The 22,316-nt window shown below is 41.8% G+C and overlaps 2 pseudogenes; both read right to left on the reverse strand.

Annotated features, from left to right (window-relative positions):
• Positions 1–265: 265 nt before the first annotated feature.
• Positions 266–6,309, reverse strand: LOC125314810 (annotated as a pseudogene).
• A 3,511-nt stretch (positions 6,310–9,820) lies between these two features.
• Positions 9,821–18,373, reverse strand: LOC115756790 (annotated as a pseudogene).
• Positions 18,374–22,316: the final 3,943 nt, after the last annotated feature.

Below are 22,316 nucleotides of genomic sequence, written 5' to 3' on the forward strand. Positions count from 1 at the left end.
GTAGAGGCCGGAAAATTTTTCTGTAGCACGCCGGAAAAGTTCTTGTAGACGTCGGAAAGATGACGTGGCACGCCGGAAAGCCGACGTGGCACGCCGGAAAAGTTACTGTAGCACTCAAGTGAACGATTTTGCTCCGACGTAGCACTCAAATGAACGATTTTTGAAAGTTATGGCACTTAAAGTGAACGTTTTGAAAGTTATGGCACTCAAGTGAACGCCGTACACAAGTTATGGCACTTCTAGTGTACTTTTCCCCAATCCCGAGTTAGAACAACTCCTGTGGATGTTTTCGTTCATGATCTTCTAGCCGTGCTGCAACATTGAATTTCTTGTGACGTGTTTCTGTCTTTGCTTCTGCAGCAGAAATTACCCAAACATAGTTCCACAAGGACAGGTTGATTTTGAGTCTCCTAGGAGAAAGATGGAAGATCAGTCGAGGAAACTTCAACTTTACCTTGATTTAGTTTATCACAAACTCGATGTTTGAGGCTCAGTGTTGACCGAGCTCTAACCTCTTGTCCGTCCCTGATCTTAATCTCCCGCCCATTTTAGTTGTGCTCCTTCCCAAACTCAAAGTCGTGCCCCGTCCTGAATTCACAGTTGCACCCTTTCCTGAAGTTGAACCTCTGCCCCTTCCTATGCTCAAAGCCGTGCTGCCTCGTGGATTTGAAGAATCTTCGTCTGCCCCTGACCTTGCACTAGCGCCTATTTTATTTGCGCCCCTTCCTAAACTCACGGTTGCACTCTCTCCTGAAGTTGAGCCTCTGCCCCTTCCTGTACTCAAAGTCGGGCCACTTTGGGAACTTGACGCTATGCCCTTTCCTGAACTTGAACTTGAACTCAAAATCGCGTCCGTTCTTGCTGAACCCAAAGTTGTGCCCTTCCCTGAAATTGAAACCCTTCCCCTTCCTGAACTCAAAGTCGCCCTGCTCCGTGAAATTGAAGATATGCTCCTTCCTGAATTTGATGCCTTGTCCTTTCCTGAAGTGGAACCTGCATCCCTAGCCGACCTCGAATCTTTGCTGTTTCTTGAACTCGAAGCTATACCCCTTCCTCTGCCTCTTTCTGCAAGGTGCGTTTCTGGGTTTGAAGCACGTCCGGTCCCACTTCCTCGGCCTGCTCTTCTAGGTATTCGGTCAGTCTCCACAGTTCTATCTCTCTTCACCTGGGCCACGTTGAAATTCCACATTAGTTTTGAGGACAGCACGATTAAGATAATGCGAATATTCAATACTTACAGAAGAAAGTTCCCTTTCGTCCTCAACTTCAGTTGTAGCTTTGCAGGAGCTCTCATGATGTTCAACTCCTTCGTACATTTGGCAACTCAACCGACCAACATCATTTTGGTCAGCAGCTTCCCCGCTGTCATCCTTCTTCTTCTTTCCATTTTCCATACTCATCGCTTTCCTTCCGTCCCGCATTTGCCTCCTATTTCCTGTGGCCTCAAAACATTCAGCATTGCCCGGCTCTGACCAGAAATCATCGCCGGAGGAGGTGCCATCAGCTTCGCTTTCACCTGCAGATGCAGAATCTGAGTCTTCATCAGGATTTGGAACGTCCCACTTGGCCCCATCCTCGTCAGAAGACACATCGGTCTTCATTGCCGATTCCTCCCTCAACATCTCCATCATATTGTCATCGTATCCTCCCTCCCACTCACTGTCGACCCCTCCCTCCACGTACAGATGAATTGATCCTCGTTTAGATGCTTCTTGCACCATCCCCTTCACTTCCTCATCACTCTTGATCTCTACGAGCAAGTGGCATTTGATATAACGACGGTCGTACCACATTCTCTCGAAATGAAAGCCGAAACCTTTAACATCAGCAATCAATCCTTTATATGTCGCTCTATCAGGAGTCGCATTTTCTTTTTCCCTCCTTGTTCCGCCAACAAGCTCAAGCCCCCCATTGGGCTTCTTTACTCCAAGGTGGAATATGATTGTGAAGGGACCCTCCAACTGTGAGGTCAACAAGTTCAATGTGAGAGAGCCAAACAACATTAATTATTTAGAGACAGTTTCAGGATCAAATGCTCAGACGTCCAGTTTAACATCAGGAATGCTCATTCTATTTTTCTTTTATTAACTAATTTTGAACTTGTAACAAAGTACGTGATGTAAATTCAAATTAAACGCCAAATAGGTTAAATAATTATCTGTTTGGAGTACTATCTCATCACATATTAAAAGTAGTATTAGAACGCAGGTGTAAATACAACTTTCTGGCAGCGGCTTCCCCTACTCTTGATTTGAGGATTGTAACTACTTACTTTCCAAATGAATGGAAACAATAGCTAAAGAAACGAATCAAACAGAAGTCCCACACACAAATTGATGAAGAAGATGTTTCACCTTGTTTGATGTAGTCGGTAGAATCTCCTCTCTGTAACGCTTCAAAGGCATGCTCCCTGAAAAATCTTGGACAAAGTCTCCACACCAATTAATCATGAGGCGGCAATCATCTGGTATTTTTGTGCAAGATGTATCAATCAACCGTGTCAATGACGGGCACCCGTTGACCTCCAAGGATTTCAGAGACTCCAGCTCGTTTAGGCCCTCAATGTAAGCAAGTTCAAAGCAGTCTCGGATTTTCAGAGTCTCCAGGTTCTTCAAGTATGATAACCCACTTATTCCAATCAGAAAATCGCAGTAAGAAACACTCAAATATTCCAACGATTTCAAAAGACCCACAACTCGTATCTCTACTAGCTCTCGACAAAATGACACACTCACTTGCCGTAGCTTCCTTAATTCCGAAGAAATGGATAATCTCCGAAGCAGTGAGCTACCCTCAACAGTGAATTTCTCCAGTCGTGGAAGTCCCACGAGTGCAATGTCTTCCGTTTCACACCGATAGAGCTCTAAAGTCGACAAATTTCTCAAACCCCATTCGTCGGATGGAAGCTGCATGAGGGGTCTTAAGTCTAGGTGTTCCAGAACAAGCTTTTCCAGATGAGAAAGAGAAGCCAACTCTGGAGGTGCAGGGACTTTCGCCAGATTTAACTCTAACCTTTTCAGTCTAGATAACCTCCCAATCCACCTTAAGTTGCATCCTGGGATTAGGTTTGATCTCCCTCCAAAATGATAGCCATCACTTAGTCGCAATTCGACCAAATTAGTGAGGTTCGAGAGATTAGGGACTGAGATCAACGATCTAGATTCAAGACATAGACTGGTCAAATTCGTGGGAAGCTCGGGCAATTCTTGAATCTCATGACAGAGTCCTAAGTTCGGTGTTTGGAGGCGATGAAGCCTGTTGATTGTCCTTGGAATTCCGCCAATACTGGTGAATTGTAAATTTAGGATTCTTAAAGATGACAATTCTCCAATTCCAATAGGAATTTCATCTTTCATTCCTATACGCCCGGAGAGATCCAGCTCTTCAAGATTTATCAAAGTGCCGATGCCACTAGGAAACCGGAAATCATCGGTCTCACCACAATATAACATAGGTATTGAAACACGCAAGATGCGGAGTGATATTAACTTTCCAATGGAGCTGGGAAGTTCCCTTATCCTTGTATCCAATAAGTCTAACTCTATCAATGAGGTTAAATTCCCAAGTGAGCCTGGAAGCTCTCTCAACCTAGAACATCCCGACAATGAGAAGAGCTCAAGCTTCACCGGTGCCCCCATTTCTTCGGGCAAATCTATAAGACTCGTGCACTCCTTAATCTCTATCTTAATCAATGATCGTAGATCTCCAATGAAGCTTTCAATCCTCTCTAGCTGGGAGCAGTGCGCAATAGTCAACCTCTCTAAACCCAAGCATTTAGACAAGTTTGGGATTGTCGTTATTCTATGACACCCCGTAAGAGATAAAACTTTCAAATTCCGCGCCCCCTGTGAAAATGGATGGCATGTCAAGTGTAAGAACCAATGCATAGTGACACTGGGACCATTACACTATAATTAAATCATGCGGTTTACCTTGATTAAGTCCCATGCCTTTGAATCATCTGTGAGGTGATTCCAGTCAAGTTTAAAAACAACAAGATGATCCAAATAAAAATTGACTGCTCTAAAATCCTGAAGAGCAGGATGGCAAGAAATCCATCTCAACTTCGAATGACACTTTGCAAAGTCCCCAGCAAAATCTCCATTGCGTAACTCAAGGAATCTTAGATTTGGTAACCTTTCAATCTCTTCATTAGTGATCTCTATGGAGCCATCCGATCCACTTATCTCAAGCGCGTGAACCTTGTCCTTCCTCTGCAAATGAAATTTTGGCAATGGTGTGAAGAAATATGTCAACTTCAAACCACTATCCGTTACAACTTGAATGGGCAGAGAAAAAATGATAAACATATTAAATCGAGCAAAGATCCTTTGTCTTAGGAAATGCAACTTCTACTTAAAAATTGAACGTTTCTTACTTACCTCTTCGGTTCTTATCATTTCAAGGGCCTCTTTTGCAATCCACAGCCTGCTCCGCTTGCCAAGATCACTTGGACCTTCTTGACGGACGATTTCCCTTCCCATATCTATGAGTTGATCGTGCATCCAGAGTTTATCATTGTCCAATATCTTTATCAAACACTTGCTAGTAAGGACTTCAATTCCTCTTTTGGGATAAAATTGACAATCCGTCCACATGTAAATTGCATCATTCTTACTCTCGTTGCAAAAGAAGCATGCAATATCGAGGAAAATTTGTTTTTGATATTCATTTAGGTCATCATAGCTAATCCTTAGCTTTTTTAGAATATCGTCCTCGGGTACATTCCTTAACTTGTCCAAAGTCTCTTCCCAAACTGCTTTGTTATTTTGATGTTCATAAAGCAACGAACCTATCACTTCGATTGCCAAAGGGAGCCCTCCTGTACTTGAGACGATTTCCCTTGAAAGCCCCCGATAATCATCCGAAGGAAAGTCTCTACCAAAGGCATGTCGGCAAAAAAGCTGAAGTGCAAGAGCATTATCCATCTTAAGCATCTCATACGGTATAATTGTACCTTCAAATCCCCGAACTTGCAGAACAGCCGTGTTTCTCGTTGTAATGATTATCTTAGATCCTGAATGTAATGACTTATTTCCTATTATTTTCTTAATGTGCTCTTTATTATCAACATCATCCAGAACCAGAAGGACCTCCCTTTTGCCGAGCGTTTCTCCAATCCTTCTCATTCCTTCATCACTATCCTTGACTCCTTCTGCATATGCGGAACCAACAATGTCGGACAATAACTTCTTCTGCAATTGGACTATGCCGTCCTTGGTCGACATGCTTTCTCGAACGTTCTCAAGGAAATTGCAATACTTTCCAAAGTGGGAAGATAGTTCATTGAAGACGACTTTGGCAATGGTTGTTTTACCGATGCCACCCATTCCATAAATTCCAATGAGCGGCACATGAGAATGGTTGACATTTAATAACTCTGTCAAGTGCTTCACCCGATCATCAAGTCCGACTAAATGCTCGGTCACTGATTTTTTTCTTAGCTCCAGTTTCTCCAAAATCGTTTTAACGACCAATTCGATAATCGCTGCTTCGCTGCAGTGTACAAAAACACTTTCATTAGTTGACCAGATTAATTTAATTCCCACGCCCAATTGTCTGAATTTAATTTGAACAGATTGAAGTAACATCACGGACGAGATCTAAGTACACTAAATAATTAGTATAGTCTAATTTACCCGGATTCACTTGATATGCTTTTCATATGTAGTTACAGAAATGTCTGAATATCGTGCATGAAGAGAATTTCGGCATTTATAGGTAAGCCTAGAAATACGTTCAGCACTTGTAACGTCGTATCTCATACTACAAAAAAAAAAAAAAAAATAGGGAGGAGTATTAAAAGAGTATTTACCTTTGGTCCCTTTTCACGTTCCATCCCTTGATTTTACCCACCTCTGCAAGAGCCTCTCTCCATTTCTCGACTTCCTCGGAAAACTTGTTCTCGCGCTTCAGTAAAGCATCCTTATATAGTGAAGTCCTAAGCTTGATATCCTCAGGTTCCACGTTGAAAAAAATGGGAAGGATGCTTTTTCTACCGTTCGACCTAGACACGTTGTCCACTATGTGCGCAAGCTCACGAAGGCACCATATACTTGAAGCATAGGTTTGAGAAAAGATGGGAATGTAAATCATGGAGTTGTCGATAGCACTCAGAAGGTTCCCACCAATCTCTTCGCCCTCGCGGAGCTCATCGTTGTCCCTGAACACGCGGACTCCCACATCTTTCAAGTGATGGTAGAGGTGGTCTGTGAATGTGTGACGAGTATCGGGACCTCTGAAATTCAAGAACACTTGATACTCCTCTTGTTCAACATCACTGCTCGTTCCTGCCTCTGAATTTGCCATAGCTAAGAAGCTTAGCACTTCCAGATCTCTCTCTCTCTCTTCCCCCTGAAGAGAAATAGGGTTCTGCGTGGACAACTATTCACCCGTGAAGGGGTCCAGCGCTTTCGCAGAAGTTTCGAAATATTCAAAGATTCCCTGGTTGACCTCGGCGACCATAAAGGCCAATCATTGAGTTTCTTCCTTTTGGCCTTTAGCTTTTGGGATAAAGGCAACCGCGTCCCTGAATTATTGCTCGGGTCTCTCAACTTTTTCGTGAAGCCAGCTTCTTAAACTTGTGCACTTTTTTATTATTTTTTGAAAGAAAGAATTGGTCATTCCCTTAGAAATTGTAAGTGGGATACCAACATGACCATCGAATGCTGATTGTTATATCTTCATGAGGCGATTATAATACAGCAAATTATTTTCAAAATGTTGCAAAAATTAGAAACCTTAAAAAAAAAAAAAAAGAAGTAACAGGAGAAAGGAAAAATAGTGCGGTGGCAAAGAGAGTCGCCGCCGCCCTCATTCTTTGACCCGAGCAACAATTTATCTTTAAGGGAAGGATCCTCGCTCACTAAGATTTCCTTTTCTTTCCTTTTCTTTATTTATTTATTTATTTTTTTTTGGGTGTGTTGGGTAAAACACATATACCCTAATCCAGTCTATCAATGCATCGAGAAAAAAAAAAAGTAGATTTACATACCCATAAACATATCCCGACGATTATAGCGGAATAACGTGCTCAAAACGGGAAACTTACCAAAAAAAAAAAACTAAAACTACTGCAATTGTGCCGATTCAGTCCTAATTTTTTTTAATTCGGATAATATAGTTCTAAACATTTTGGCAATTTGTCAATTCAGTCCTAATTTTTTTATTTTATTTTATTTTGAATAAATTCCTCCACTGAAAACTGAGGATAGAAGTAGAATCTAAGGACGACCCAGACGCACACCTAATGGTAAGAAGAGCGCATCTTAATGATGATTAGTGTAATATTAATCAATGAATGATAAGGGCGAGAACAGATTGAGAAAGGCCTCACAAAGGGCTCTTCAATTTGGACTGCAACATGGATCTGGACTTTTGGAAAAGGGGGACTTTTGAACATTATAGGTTGTGAATTGGACAGAAGTGTTCATGTGAACACTTCTTTCAAGTAGTCAAATAAGATGGGGCTTTCTCGGCTGAAGCAGCTCTTTAAGCCCATGTAGCACGGAGGATGTCATGTTTCAAACATGGGCTGCTTTTTTTTTTCCCTGGTTGTTCTCCTACTACTTTCTATATAAGCAATTAACCATCTCTATCTCCCCAAATTAAAGGGATTGAAAGTGTCTGTAATTAAGTGATTTTCACTTACTACACTTCAGCGTTCTCCGCTCATAATTTTTATTTCTCAGTGGTGAGGTGTTGGAAAAATATGAAGGAATGGAGTAACAATGCAATCGGACTTTGAGGCATGTAATTACTCTCTTTTAGGATCAATTTGCCCCACGAAATTGTTATAGGTTTCTAGCAAATTCCCTTCGGAATGCAATAAAGTCACGGTGAGAATACTGGATAGCAATTCCAGTAAATCTCCTAATTTTCTCTGTGAAATAATGAAAATTGGTTGTCTCTCTTTTTAAGGAAAACGAAAGAATAATAGTTCACTAATTGAAATTGAACAGAATTTTCCTTTATATAATACCAATAGAACACACCTCTTAATGTCCAAACTGCCCTTGTACGAACGCACCTATTCATGTCCGAAACGTCGCACCTATTCATGTCTGAAACATCGCACCAATTCATGTTCCTTCATGTGTGATAACAGTTATTCGGACACAACCGTTCGTAAGTGACAACCGCCATTCGGACGCAACTGTTCATGTCCGAACAGTCATAATTAAAATATAAAAAAATTATAATTAAGGTTTATTTCCGTCTAATAATCGCGCAATCACACGCGAGTATAGTGGGGTCTAGCGCACTTGCCCATTTTTTTATTCTAAAAGACTATAATGGCCTTCTAACTAATAAAGAGACTTGCACTCTTCTTTCTATCCTATGTGGGATTGAAAAGGCAGCTTTTCCTTCTTTTGTTTGTTTTACAAACAAACTCCAACATGAGGTACTTTGGGTCGAGTTTATGTAGAAGTTCTCTTTTCTTTCATTTACTTTTTTTGGTTGAAAGAATGAGTTTACGTAAATAGATAGCATAACATGAAGAGGAGTAATGCGACATACAACCGTCTCCAGCTTCACCAGAAACGCTTTGAGCGAGTGAAGAGGATCGAGATGAGCGAAGAATGCAGTTGGCCAATTATAGGCAAAACTAGAGGGAGACAAATGCATTTCTCATGAATTTCGTGGATTAACTTGGTTTACTGCAGAATGAGTTGGTCTTCAGGGAGAGCGAAATGCAACCCAGTTCACAACGTACTTTCAGATGGAGACGCATGCATTTCTCCATAATGAATTTCTGTTTGATGTTTTTTATTTTTCACCATTGAGACTTTCCTCCTTTGGTAGACTTTTTTTTTTTTTTTTTTGAAACTTTGACAACAATGTTTTATGTTATAGTTGCCACATAAGATGTCACGGCAACATCTATCTTTAATGGAAGGATAAACTCGAACATAACAATTTAGGGATCTGACTCCACAAAGTAATGTTGAGAGATCTGATCGAACATTTTGCAACAGTTCAAGGACTCCCAATACCTTATCCTTCTTCTTTTTTCCTTCTTCGTGCATATGATAGGACTCGTTAATTAACTCCCATAAGGTTAACAGCTCCTGCATTGCACCTCACGGCATGATCGAGAACTAGTTCAGGCATGAATGTTTTTAAAGCTTTAAATCTTTAATGACTACTTGCAAAGACTACTGATTTTGTAAGGAAGACAACTTGCATTCAAATATTTTTTACCCTCTGAAATGATAGAAAAGCTACCGATAACATCCATAGCAGTAACAGAGCAGTAGCTTCACATTTTCTGTGCTCATGCAGCTAACAAATTATGATAAGCAAACAAAAACGAATATCGACAAGAAACCCGAGATTAAAACTGGTCCTAAAATTGCTCCTTCACAATCCCGAGTTAGAACAACTCCTGTGGATGTTTTCGTTCATGATCTTCTAGCCGTGCTGCAACATTGAATTTCTTGTGACGTGTTTCTGTCTTTGCTTCTGCAGCAGAAATTACCCAAACATAGTTCCACAGGGACAGGTTGATTTTGAGTCTCCTAGGAGAAAGATGGAAGATCAGTCGAGGAAACTTCAACTTTACCTTGATTTAGTTTATCACGAACTCGATGTTTGAGGCTCAGTGTTGACCGAGCTCTAACCTCTTGTCCGTCCCTGATCTTAATCTCCCGCCCATTTCAGTCGTGCTCCTTCCTAAACTCAAAGTCGTGCCCCGTCCTGAATTCACAGTTGCGCCCTTTCCTGAAGTTGAACCTCTGCCCCTTCCTATACTCAAAGTCGCTCTGCCTCGTGGATTTGAAGAATCTTTGTCCGCCCCTGACCTTACACTAGTGCCCATTTATTTGCGCCCCTTACTAAACTCACAGTTGCGCTCTCTCCTGAAGTTGAACCTCTGCCCCTTCCTATGCTCAATGTCGAGCCGCTTTGCGAACTTGACGCTATGCCCTTTCCTGAACTTGAACTCGAACTCAAAATCGCGCCCGTTCTTGCTGAACCCAAAGTTGTGCCCTTCCCTGAAATTGAAACCCTGCCCCTTCCTGAACTCAAAGTCGCGCTGCTCCATGAAATTGAAGATGTGCTCCTTCCTGAATTTGATGCCTTGTCCTTTCCTGAAGTGGAACCTGCGTCCCCAGCCAACCTCGAATCTTTGCTGTTTCTTGAACTCGAAGCTATACCCCTTCCTCTGCCTCTTTCTGCAAGGTGCGTTTCTGGGTTTGAAGCACGTCCGGTCCCACTTCCTCGGCCTGTTCTTGTAGGTATTCGGTCAGTCTCCACAGTTCTATCTCTCTTCACCTGGGCCACGTTGAAATTCCACATTAGTTTTGAGGACAGCACGATTAAGATAATGCGAATATTCAATACTTACAGAAGAAAGTTCCCTTTCGTCCTCAACTTCAGTTGTAGCTTTGCAGGAGCTCTCATGATGTTCAACTCCTTCGTACATTTGGCAACTCAACCGAACAACATCATGTTGGCCAGCAGCTTCCCCGCTGTCATCCTCCTCCTTCTTTCCATTTTCCATACTCGTCGCTTTCCTTCCGTCCCTCATTTGCCTCCTATTTCCTGTGGCCTCAAAACATTCAGCATTGCCTGGCTCTGACCAGAATCATCGCCGGAGGAGGTGCCATCAGCTTCGCTTTCACCTGCAGATGCAGAATCTGAGTCTTCATCAGGATTTGGAACGTCCCACTTGGCCCCATCCTCGTCAGAAGACACATCGGTCTTCATTGCCGATTCCTGCCTCAACATCTCCATCATATTGTCATCGTATCCTCCCTCGTACTCACTGTCGACCCGTCCCTCCACGTACAGATGAATTGATCCTCGTTTAGATGCTTCTTGCACCATCCCCTTCACTTCCTCATCACTCTTGATCTCTACGAGCAAGTGGCATTTGATATAGCAACGGTCGTACCACATTCTCTTGAAATGAAAGCCGAAACCTTTAACATCAGCAATCAATCCTTTATATGTCGCTCTATCAGGAGTCGCATTTACTTTTTCCCTCCTTATTCCGCCAACAAGCTCAAGCCCCCCATTGGGCTTCTTTACTCCAACATGGAATATGATTGTGAAGGGACCTTCCAACTGTGAGGTCAACAAGTTCAATGTGAGAGAGCCAAACAACATTAATTATTTAGAGAGAGTTTTAGGATCAAATGCTCAGACGTCCAGTTTAATATCAGGAATGCTCATTCTATTTTTCTTTTATTAACTAATTTTGAACTTGTAACAAAGTACGTGATGTAAATTCAAATCAAACGCCAAATTGATTAAATAATTATCTGTTTGGAGCCCTATCTCATCACATATTAAAAGTAGTATTAGAACGCAGGTGTAAATACAACTTTCTGGCAGCGGCTTCCTCTCCTCTTGATTTGAGGATTGTAACAACTTACTTTCCAAATGAATGGAAACAATAGCTAAAGAAAGGAATCAAACAGAAGTCCCACACACAAATTGATGAAGAAGATGTTTCACCTTGTTTGATGTAGTCAGTAGAATCTCCTCTCTGTAACGCTTCAAAGGCATGCTTGGGTTCTTGCTAGTACTCCAACAAGATTGGGCCTTCTCTGCTAAAGAAGCTGTTCAAGCCCATGTAGCATAGAAGATGTCATCTTTCCAACATGTCTTTTTTTTTTTTTTAATTATAAAGGTTGTCTTCCTGTAGCTTTCAATATAAGCAATGAAAGATCTCTATCATCCACAAAATAAAGGAATAGAAAATGTATGTAATTAAAGTGGTTTTCACTTACTATAACACTTCAATGTTCTCTGCTCATCTCTCTCTCTCTCTCTCTCTCTCTCTCTCTCTCTCTCTCTCTCTCTCTCTCTCTCTCTCTCTCTCTATATATATATATATATATATATTCAGGTCGAGTTTATGTGAAAGTTTCCTTTTCTTTCTTTTTATATTTTTCGGAGAAAAGAATTGATTGTACATAAGCTGATGGCGGTGGTGCAATATGAAGAGAAGTAACGCCACGTACAACCGTCTCCCGCTTCTGCATAAGCTTAGCTTCGTCGGCGAAAGGAGAGGATTGAGGTCGGTGAATGCAGAGGATCGAGGTGAGTGAAGAATGCAATCTAGTTCCAAAACTACTTTTAGATGGAGAGGCATGCATTTCTCCAAAATGAATTTGTCTCTTTCCTTCTTTTTCATTTTTTCAGATTTTCGTATTTTTCTAGATTTGTGCTTTTTCGAAATTTTGACGACAGCCTTTTCTGTTATAATTACCACGTAAAATGTCACGTTAGCATCTTCTACCCTATTAAGGAAGGACCAACTCGAACATAATAAATAATTTAGGGATCCGAATTACACAAAAAAAAAATATGGAGAGATCTGATTAAATATTTCGCAATGGTTTAGGAACTCCCAATACCAGAGCTCTTTTCCCTTTTCCTTGGCATATGATAAAGGCTCGTCAATCAAAATCATACCCCTGCAGTGCATAGCACGGCGTCATCACTAACTATTTCAGGCATTATTCCAAAGCTTTGAAGCATTCTACGTGTGACCCCTACTGGATTCACGTAAGGAAGACACTTTGCATTCAAGTAATTCTTGCACACCGAAATGATAGAACAGCTGCCTATAACATCCTTATTGGTAACAGAGCAGCAGCTTCACATTTTCTGTGCTCAACACAACTAAACCAAATTATGACAAGCAAACAAAAACGAATATCATCAAGAAACCCGAGACTCAAACTAGTCCTCAAATTGCTCCTTTACAATCCCGAGTTAGGACAACACCGGTGGATGTTTTCTTTCGCGATCTTCTTACCAATGCCGCCGCTCTGAATTTATGGTAACGTGTTCACTACCTTCCGCCAAAAAGTTTCATAAGCACATGTTGATTAACAGTCTCCCTAGAAGAAAGATGCAAGAACGTTCGAGGAAACTCGAACTTTACCTCGATTTAGTTTATCACGAACTTGATGTTTGAGGCTCGGTCTTGGCCGAGCTTGAACCCTTGTCCATCTTTGATCTTAAACTTGTGCCCATTTTGGTGGTGCCCCTTCCTAAACTCACGGTTGCGCAATTTCCTGAAGTTGAAGCTCCGCCCCTTCCTATGCTCAAAGTCAAGCTACTTCGTGAACCCGACGCTATGCCCCTTCCCGAACTTGAACTTGCCCCCACATTAGTTGTGCCCCTTCTTGAACTTGAACCTCTACCCCTTCCCGAACTCAATGTCGTGTCGCTTTGCGAAATTGAAGATATGCTCCTTCCAGAATTTGATGCCTTGCCCTTTCCCGAAGTGGAAGCTGAATCCCTACCCGGCCTCGAACCTTTGTTGTTTCTTGAACTTGAAGCTATACCCCTTCCTCTGCCTCTTTCTACAAGATCCCTTCCTGGGTTTGAAGCACGTCCGGTCCCACTTCCTTGATGGAGGTACAATTGAATTGATCCTCTTTTAGATGCTTCTTGCACCATCCCCTTCACTTGCTCATCACTCGTGATCTCTATGAACGAGTCGCAGGTTTCATACCCGTACCACACACTCTTGAAATGAATGCCGAAACCTTTAACATCAGCAATCAATCCTTCATATGTCACGCTATCAGCAGAGACATTTTCTTTTTCCCTCATAATTTCGGGAAGAAAGGGCCTGCAAACACCGGGCTTCTTTGCTCCAAGGCTGAATATGATCGTGAAGGGACACTCTAACCGTGGTGTAACAAGTTCAATGTGAGAGCCAAACAACATATGTATTGAATATATGTAAATATATATTGAACCTTTCTACTTATCTACCCGAAATCTAATAGGACACATACATTACACCATGCATTAGTTGGTGACAGATTTAGGATTAAATACTAAGATGTCCAACTTAATATCATAATACTTATCCGATTTTTCTCATATTAACTGATTTTGAACTTGTAATAAGTAGATGATGTAAATCCAAATTAAACACCAAATAAGTTAGATAACTATCCGGAGTAGTATATCCTCACATATTCCCCTCTTTTAAGGGAAAAAAAACTAGTATTGGAATGTCGGTGTAAATGAATGAAACTATCCGGCAGCGGGCTTCTTCTACTCTTGATTTGAGGATTGCGTATATGAATGGAAACACTCGTTAATTTTTGAATCATTATTTTGTTTTTCTATAAAGCCACATTCACTAGACAATCCTTTGGAAAGAAGACATAAATGCTTTAACGGAGTAGAAACCACGGTGCAGCCAAAATGAGGATATTTGTGGGGCTAAAGAAAGGAGGATATTTGGCCTAAGAAGAAGGAATCAAACAGAAGTCCACCGCACATTGATGAAGAAGAGGTTTCACCTTGTTCAGTAGAATCACCGGTCTGTAACGCTTCAAATGCATCATCATCCCTACAGAAACTGGGACAAAGGCTCCACATGCCCTTATATGGACTTTGCAATCATCTGGTATTTTTGTGCAAGATGCATCAATCAACCTTCTCAATGACGCGCAATCTGCGACCTCCAAGGATTTCAGAGAGACCAGCTCGTTTAGGCCCTGGACATCAGTAAGTACCTCGCAGCAATAGATATTCAATCTCTCCAGGTTCTTCAAGTATGATAACCTGCTTATTCTGGCCGGAGATTCGCACTTATGAATGCTAAGATATTCCAATGATCTCAGAAGACCCAAAACTTGTATCTCATCTAGCTCATTACATTCTGACACACTCACCCACCGTAGCTTCTTTAGTTCCGAAGAAATGGATAATCTTCGAAGTGAACCGCACTTAACGATGAATTTCTCCAGCCGTGGAAGTCCCACGAGTGCTATCTCTTCCATGTTAAACCCACGGAACTTTAAAGTCGACAAATTTCTCAAACCCCGGTGGGAAAACGGAAGATGCATGAGGGGTTCGAAGTCTAGGTGTTCCAGAACAAGCTTTTCCGGATGAGAAAGAGAAGCCAACTCTGGAGGTGCGGGGACTTTCGCCGCATTTAACTCTAACCTTTTCGGTCTAGATAACCTCCCAATCCACCTTAAGTTGCATCCTGGGATTAGGTTTGATCTCCCTCCAAAATAATAGCCATCACTTAGTTGCGGGTCAACCAAATTGGTGAGGTTCGATAGATCGAGTATCGAGACCAACGATTTAGATGCAAGACATAGACAGGTCAAACTTGTGGGAAGCTCGAGCAATTCTTGAATCTCATGACAGTGTCCTAAGTTCAATGTTTGGAGGTGACGAAGCCTATTGATTGTCCTTGGAATTCTACAAATACCGGTGCATTCTAAATTTAGGATTCTTAAAGAGGACAATTCTCCAATTCCAATAGGAATTTCATCTTTCATTCCTATCCGCCCGGAGAGATCCAACTCTTCAAGATTTACCAAAGTGCTGATGCCACAAGGAAATTGGAAATCATCGGTCTCACCATAATATAACCTAGGTATTGAAACACGCAAGATGCGGAGTGATATTAACTTTCCAATGAAGCTGGGAAGTTCCCTTATCCTTGTATCCAATAAGTCTAACTCTATCAATGAGGTTAAATTCCCAAGTGAGCTTGGAAGCTCTCTCAACCTAGAACATCCCGACAATGAGAGGAGCTCAAGCTTCACCAATGCCCCCATTTCTTCGGGCAAATCTATAAGTCTAGGGCATTCATTAATCTCTAACTTAATCAATGATCGTAGATCTCCAATGAAGCTTTCAATCCTCTCTAGTTGGGAGCAATGCGCAATAGTCAACCTCTCTAAACCCAAGCATTTAGAGAAGTCCGGCATTCTTGTTATGTCACCACACCTCGTAAGAGATAAAACTTTCAAATTCCGTGCCCCCTGTGAAAATGGATGGCATGTCAAGTGTAAGAACCAATGCATAGTGACACTGGGACCATTACACTAGAATTAAATCATGTGGTTTACCTTGATTAAGTCCCATGCTTTTGAATCATCCGTGAAGCGATTCCAGTCAAGTTTAAAAACAACAAGATGATCCAAATAAAAATTGATTGCTCTAAAATCTCGATGAACCGGCTGCCAAGAAATCCATCTCAACTTCGCATGACATTTTACAAAGTCCCCAACAAAATCTCCATTGCGTAACTTGAGGAATCTTAGGTTTGGTAACCTTTCAAACTCTTCATTAGTGATCTCTATGGAGCTATCCGATCCACTTATCTCAAGCGCTTGAACCTCGCCCTTCCTCTGCAAATGAAATTTTTGCAATGATTTGAAGAAATGTGTCAACTTCGAACCACTATGCGTTACAACTTGAATGTGCAAAGAAAAAAAATGATAAACATCTTAAATCGAACAGGGATCCTTTGTCTCGGGATATGTGACTTTCTACTTAAAAATTGGACGTTTCTTACTTACCTCTTCGGTTCTTATCATTTCGAGGGCCTCTTTTGCAATCCACAGCCTGCTCCGCTTGCCAAGATCACTTCGACCTTCTTGACGGACGATTTCCCTTCCCATATCTACGAGTTGATCGTGCATCCAAAGTTTATCATTGTCCAATATCTTTATCAAGCACTTGCTGGTAAGGACTTCAATTCCTCTTTCGGGATAAAATTGACAATTAGTCCACATGTAAATTGCATCCGCCTTACTCTTGTTGCAAAAGAAGCATGCAATATCGAGGAAAATTTCTTTTTGAAATACATCTAGGTCATCATAGCTAATCTTCAGCTTTTTTAGAATCTCTTCCTCGGGTACATTCCTTAACCTAACCAAAGTTTCTTTCCAAAATGCTTTGTTTCTCCGATAAAGTACCGAACCTATCACTTTAATTGCCAAAGGGAGCCCTCCTGTACTTGAGACAATTTCCCTCGTAAGCCCCCGATAATCATCCAAAGGAAAGTCTTTGCCAAAGGCATGCTGACAAAAAAGCTGATGTGCAAGAGCATCATCCATCTTAAGCATCTCATACTGTATCATTTTATCTTTGAATTTCGGAACATCCGGAATAGTTGCGTTTCTCGTTGTAATGATTATCCTGGAACCCGAACGTAAGGACCCATTTCCTATTAGTCCCTCAATGTGCTCTTTATTATCAGCATCATCCGGAACCACAAGGACCTTCTTATTGCCGAGCGTTTCTCCAATCCTTCTCATTCCTTGGTCACTATCCTTGACTCCTTCTGCACATGCAGAACCAACAATGTCAGACAATAACTTCTTTTGCAATTGAACTATGCCGTCCTTGGTCGACATGCTTTCTCGAACGTCCTCAAGGAAACTGCAACACTTTCCAAAGTGGGAAGATAGTTCATTGAAGACGACTTTGGCAATAGTTGTTTTCCCAATGCCGCCCATTCCATAAATTCCGATGAGCCGCACATCATGATGGTTGACATCTAATAACTTTGTCAAGTGCTTTACCCGATCACCAAGTCCGACTAAATGTTCAGCCACCGATTTTTGTTTTAGCTCCAGTTTCTCCAAAACCTTTTTAACAACCAATTTGACAACTGCTGCTTGGCTGCCGTGTACAAAAGCGCTTTCATTAGTTGACTAGATCTTTCCATGCATCACATGTGAACTGGTCAAAACATTAACTTGAAAAAATTGAAATACATAACGAACGAGATCTAAGTTTAGCCACATAATCAGCATGGGCTAAATTAGTATAATTCACTTGATATTTCTTTCTTATGTGATTATGGACATGTCTGAAGACTATAGTAGTGGCTTCCACAGCAACCAAATTACCATGTGGCTATTATATCTTATATAAACAGAATTTCATCATTTATAGCTAAGTCTATAAATACTTTCAGCACTTGTAACGTTGTATCTCACACAAAAAAAAAAAAAATAGAAGAAGAAGAAGAAATAGGGAGGAGTCTTAAAAGAGTATTTACCTTTGGTCCCTTTTCACGTTCCATCCCTTTATTTCATCCACCTCTGCAAGAGCCTTTTTCCATGCCTTGACTTCGTCGGGAAACTTGTTCGCGTGTTCCATTAAAGCATCGCTATGTCGTGGAGTCTTAAGCTTAACATCTTCAGGTTCCACATCGAAAAAAATGGGGAGGATGCTTTTTCTACCGTTCGACTTAGACACGTTGTCTACTATGTGCGCGAGCTCACGAAGGCACCATTTGCTGAAAGCATACGTTCGGGAGAAGATGGGTATGTAGATCATGGAGTTGTTGATAGCACGCAGAAGGTTCCCACCAATCACTTCGCCGACACGGAGCTCATCTTCGTCCCTGAATACGCGGACTCCTGCATCTACCAAGCCATGGTAGAGGAAGTCTGTGAATCCATAACGAGTATCGGGACCTCTAAAACTCAGGAAAACTTGATACTCATCTGCTCGTTCAACATCACTGCTGGTTCCTGCCTCTGAGTTCGCCATAGCCTAGAAGCTTAGCACTTCCAGATCTCTCTCTCGCCCCCTCTCCCCTGAAGAGAAAAAAAGGTTAGTGTCCGCGTGTCCAAGCCAAAGTCAAACTTAATTGTCTATTTTCCACCTAACGTTCTGCATTGGCAAGTATTGACCCGTGAAGGTGTCCAATGCCTTTTCAAAAGTTTCGGAATATTCAAAGACTCCCGGGGAGACCTTGGCGACCATAAAGGCCAATCAGAGTTTATCCTCTTTCCTTTTCCTTTGGCATAAAGACACATTGTCCGTAAATTATTGCTCGGTTCTCACAAACTTTTTCTTGAAAGCAGGTACTTCAATTTGTAAATGGGACACTAACATGCCATGTGAACTGAACTGAACCATTGACACCCCTACAAATAAATAAAAAGGAAAGGCTAGCCATATGAGATGAAAAAAATATATTAATATTCAGTAATTAATTAATAACTCTGCATTATTCACTTGGATTTTAATAGCAAAAAGGTTGTTGAGGGTTAGCTATGGAGCAAGAGCAAAAATACAAATAAATAAAAAATAAATAAAAAACAGAACCGAAAACCGAACCGAACCGAACTGAACCAAACTGAGTTTTTCAATTCGGTTCGGTTTAGTTCGGATGGACTTCGGTTCAGTTCGGGCATATTCCTTAATGGTTCAGTTCGGTTCGGTTATTCAAATAATCGAACCGAATCGAACCATTGACACCCCTACAACATGGCCATCAAATGCTGATGTTGTATCTTACAAGGCAATTATAATATAGCAAATTAATTTCATAATTCACAGAAACTAAAAACCTGGAAATAAAATAATTAGCAGGAGAGAGGAAAAGATATTGTAGTGGCAACAAGGGTCGCGGTCCTCTTTCTAATCTTCAGCAGAGGCCAACTCTTGCCCAGATCTGGGCGAACAATGCAACTGTCTAATTATAAACGAAATGAAAAGGAGGTAAACGCATTTCTCATGGATTTCGTGTATAAATTTGGTTTATCGAAGATGGCGAAACAAGTGGCGGCGAGGATGTTGAACGCTTTGAAGACCGGTAGCAAGGAGGGGGAGAGAGGCGGAGCTTATGCTGGCAAAGCGCAGGGAAACAAAAGAATTGGGGACCGTGGAACCCACCTCGAGCTGTGTTGCAATTTTAAGTTTTAAGGGCATTGTTAAGCGAACCGAGGGGTCCGATTACACGATGAAATGTTGAGAGATCTCACATTTTCGTCGTTGTCTAGATTTTAACTTTGAAATTTTGACAACAACCTTTCATTTTTTAATTGGTACATAAGATGCCACATGAGCGTCTACCTCTAATGGAAGGACCAACTCAAACGTAGCAAATGGTTTAGGAATTCAATTACATAAAGAAATGTCGAGATGTCAAATTGAACAATTTGGAACAGTTTAGGGACTCTCGAAACCTTACTCCCTTTTTGTTTTTCGGTGCATGTAGTACGGCTCGTCAATCAACGCACACAAGGTTAATGGCCAGTACATTTCGCGGCATTATCGAAATTATTTCAGGCATGATATTTTTTCTAAAGCTTTAAAGCTTCAATGACTACTCGTAAACGCTACTATTTTTGGTAAGGAAGACATATCCCATTAAAATATTCTTCACACTTCGAAAGGTAGAAAAACTGCTGATGACATCCTTATTAATAACAGAGCAGTAGCTGCACAATTTCTGCATTCATTCAGCTAACAAATTATGACAAGCAAACAAAATCGAATATCAGCAAGAGACCCGAGATTGAAACAGAGCCCTAAAATTGCTCATTTACAATCCCGAATTAGAACAACTCCTGTGGATGTTTTCGTTCGGGATCTTCTAGCCATGCCCCGACCTTGAATTTACTGTGAACTGTTTCTGCCTTGCTTCTGCAAACAGAAAATATCCCAACATAATTTCATAAGAACGTGTTGATTTTTATGTCTTTTAGAAGAAAGATGGAAAGAGCATTCGAGGAAACTTGAACTTTACCTTGATTTAGTTTATCACAAACTTGATGTTTGAGGTTCAGTCTCGGCCGAGCTTGAATCCTTGTCTGTCCCTGATTGCACCCATTTTCGTTGCGCCCTTTCCTGAAGTTGAACCTCTGCCCCTTCCTTTACTCAAAGTCGAGCTGCTTCCGGAACTCGCCGCTACGCCCCTTCCTGAACTTGAACTTGCGCCCGTATTAGTCACGCCCCTTGTTGAACATGAATCTCTACACCTTCCTAAACTCAAAATCGTGTCCCTTCTTGCTGAACTCAAAGTTGTGCCCTTTCCTGAAATTGAACCTGTGCCGCCTCCTGAACTCAAAACTCCAGCAGCTCAGTGAAATTGAAGATATGCTTCTTCCTGAATTTGATGCCATGCCCTTTCCTGAAGTGGAAGCTGCATCCCTACCCGCCCTCGAACCTTGGCTGTTTCTTGAACTCGAAGCTATACCCCTTCCTCTGCCCCTTTCCGCAGGATGCGTTCCTGGATTTGAAGCACGTCCGGTCCCATTTCCTCTGAGACCTGGTTTTGTCGGTATTCGGTCAGTCCCAACTTCAGTTGTAGCTCTGCAGGAGCTCTCCTGATGTTCCACATTCAGCATTGCCCTGCCCTGACTGGAAATCATCAATGGAGGGAGGTGCCATCAGTTTCGCTGTCGCGCACAGATGCAGAGTCCGAGTCTTCGTCAGGACTCGAAACGTTCCACTTGGCCCCATCCTCGTCTGAGTACACATAATCATCATCGCCTGCTGCTCCCGTGACATCTCCATCGACGAACAGATGAGTCGTTCCTCTTTTAGATGCTATTTGCACCATTTCCTTCACTTGCTCATCACTCTTGATCTCTCTGAACCAGTAGCCAAATTCAGCCCCGTACGACATTCTATCTAAACGAAAGCCGAAACCTTTAACATCGGCAATCAATCCTTCGTATGTCACCGAATCAGGAGTGACATTGTCGTTCTCCCTCTCTATTCCACCTAAAAACTCGGACTCCTTTACTCCAAGGTAGAATATGATCGTGATGGGATGCTCCAACTGTGATGCAACAACTGCTGTACAATCAACTCCCTTTTATTCATGAAATAAATATCTTTTACGAAAAAAAGGAAGCAGCAAGTAGGACTCATTGCGCTCTGGAGAGAGGTCACATGCCCGGCACGTGCTCTGCGCGACTTCCTTCTCCCGCACTAGATTCTGAAGCTGGTCATGTCTGTCCCTCCACTCACTATATCACCACATGCGCCAACCCTAGTCTCTAGTGGCCTCGACGTAGGCGCAACGCACTGATGAAAAACCTCCAAATGAGCGATATGATATAGTTATTCTGATATCCATTATTAGTTCAAGTTAGTATTGTGACTGGAACATATGTCTTGAAAGAGAACAATATTCGCGCTTTGGACTACAGATCAAAGAGAAAGTGACTTCCAAAAGTGTTTCCCATCGAGTCATTCTATTTCGCAAATTAATAAGCTATCTTTGATGATATCAAGAGCAGGAGAGATGAACCTCACTAGCATGAGAAAATTGATCGAAGCACCACCCGATGCAAACGCACGAAAGAAATGTCACTATGTAAATTCAACGCAAACCTCTCCCTGAGGAGGAAGGGGGGCTTCTAATCTCACTGTGCCATCGTTCATAAAGTTGGCCATTCTAGAACCGCCATACGGTGCTCTACAGGTCGACAACATGGTCTATCATACGTATTTCAAGTGGACTCCATGGATGATCATGCTATTCGATTTGCATTGCCAATTTAGGGAGACAAAAATAAAAAAACAAAAAGATGCAACATGGGCGTTGGCTGTCGGAAAAATGGGAACTGTTGCACGTTGCAGTTTCTGCACTGGACCGAAGAACTGTTCAGGTGAACAGGCTAGTCGAAGCACTTGGGTTCTTAACTAGTAGTCCAACAAGATTGGGCTTTTCTCTGCCAAAGCAGCTGTTCAAGCCCATGTAGCACAGAAGCATGTCATGTTTGGAATACGAGACGTTCTTTCAGATTGTTCTGCTGCTACTTCCAGTATGAGCA

Source organism: Rhodamnia argentea, chromosome 4 (assembly GCF_020921035.1).
Source record: "Rhodamnia argentea isolate NSW1041297 chromosome 4, ASM2092103v1, whole genome shotgun sequence".
Taxonomy (NCBI): domain Eukaryota; kingdom Viridiplantae; phylum Streptophyta; class Magnoliopsida; order Myrtales; family Myrtaceae; genus Rhodamnia; species Rhodamnia argentea.